Genomic DNA, 2077 nt, shown 5'->3' with positions numbered 1-2077 from the left:
TAACATAAAAGATAAGTTTGGTACACAAAAGTTATAGACACGGCAGAATTTACCTAAATTATTTGTAGCATTTTATGTAGGAATTTTTGTGTTTTTTTTTTCCTTTGGGCGTGGAATTTTATTGTGTTGGAACATGTCTTGATGCATTATTAGATTGATTTCTACTTGGGTTGTCACCTTGGAAGTTGCAGGTCCACTTGTTTGACTTTTATAGTCAACAAATGCAATATATTCTTTTAAAACTTATTGCATTTTGTATTTTGGATGTGTGTTTAGATTAAATTTAGATTTTTAGCCTATGTTTTGGTGTTTATAAAATATTGAATTGCAATTAGATTATTAAGAGGAGGGTTTTCCAAAAATTAAAAAAAATAAACGAAAAAACTCGTTTAGCCCGTCAACTTAGATAAGTTGAATTGAATTAAGATTTTTGGACTGAAAGCAAAGTACACCACTTAAATGATTAATTTATTTATGACCTAAAATTTAAAATGGCTATTGAGGGTGATGTTTTGTGGAAATAAAACATATTTATGATCTTATTAACCCAAGTGTATGGTCAAATACTCAAATGTTAACACTAATCAGAACATAATATCAAAAAAAGGAATGTGAGAACTAACTTGGTTAGTTAATAGCTTACTTGTCCATTTAAATAAGTATTAAATCTTATTTTGTGCATATAGTAATTTATTAGTCAGACACAAATTTTTAAATAAAGTTCAATTATACAACATATTAATTTTTTGTGAAAACTCAGGTGAAGTCTATTTCACGTAAAGTTGATATTTGAAAACTGTAAAATGAAAATTTAATCAATTCAATTAAATCATCTAACAATTTTTAAGTATCAACTTCAATTGACCAGAATTTTCACCTTAATTTTTATTCTGTCAAGTTAAAGATACCGTGAGAGAGAAAAAAAAGGATGGTGGGTCCAATTAATGAAAAATGGGAAAAAATTAAGAAAGTAGGAAACCAACCACTAACCGGGAATCAAGCCTGAATTATCAATCATTATTAAAATAAATAAATAATAATAAAACGAGAGAAAGAAAAAAAAAATNTGATTATAAATATAATAACTTAAATAATTTTTATAATATGATCGCACATATATAAGATATATTTGTTACCATATCATATTATTTGATAAATAACAACTAATATACTCATCAATTTGAATTTAATGGCCAAAGTAATTCAAATTCACTCGTATAATTTTAGAAATACAATTGATGATAGCAAAAAGTGACAAATAAAGTGCCAAAAGTGTATGTTATTAATACTATAAATTGGGAAAAAAAAAATTAAGTGCACATAAACAAGTAGCAAAAATAGAAGGTAACCATATAAATTTGCATTTGATGATGAATTCTTTGAATTTAAGTCTGATAGTGACCACATTGGATTGCAATCTCAGAACTTTTGTTTTTTAATGAATAATAATTTGAGTATCTAATGTGAACAAAAGCTAGCATAATCTTAGGTAATTATTACTTTCCTTATTGCAAATATAATCACAATTACCTATTATTTTTATCAATTAGAGTATCTACTATCTATTGCAAATAGAGATTATTTATCGAAAATATTTGATAATAAAAAAAATTAGCTAAAATCTGTAAAAAAAATTTTTATTTAGTATTTATATTAATTATTATAGTAATTAATAAATATTAAATAAGACAAGTTCTAATTTTTTTTATTTTCTCAATATTATTGATTATTCATGTTGTATTTTTTTTTAAGAAATAAGTAATTGAATAAAAAAGGGAGCAAGTGATTAATTTAATCTCTTAATTGGCATTCTCTTAAAGAAATGGCAACCAAATTCTTCTTTAATATTTTTAAAAAATAAATCGTAATCCTTGGCTACAACTATGTCAGTGAATCAGAGAGAATCTAACTCAATGAATAAATAACTCCATAGGCATAAATAAATAAGGAGAAAAAAACATTACGTTATAATATAACAATATTAATGATATAAATGTTAATACATTGATTATATTATTTTCAATAGTATTTTCCTATTCAGTAGATTATTATCACTTGATTTAATAAAATTTTTGAA

At 23.9% G+C, this 2077-nt stretch overlaps 1 long non-coding RNA gene across 1 annotated transcript in view; it reads left to right on the top strand.

Moving 5' to 3' along the window:
- LOC110267460 overlaps positions 1-2077 on the top strand; it is a 17446-nt gene that overhangs the window by 5305 nt on the left and 10064 nt on the right. The window lies entirely within an intron of this gene.

This window comes from Arachis ipaensis, chromosome B10 (assembly GCF_000816755.2).
Source record: "Arachis ipaensis cultivar K30076 chromosome B10, Araip1.1, whole genome shotgun sequence".
In the NCBI taxonomy this organism is placed as follows: Eukaryota; Viridiplantae; Streptophyta; class Magnoliopsida; order Fabales; family Fabaceae; genus Arachis; species Arachis ipaensis.
This window is presented reverse-complemented; position numbering and strand designations above follow the sequence as displayed.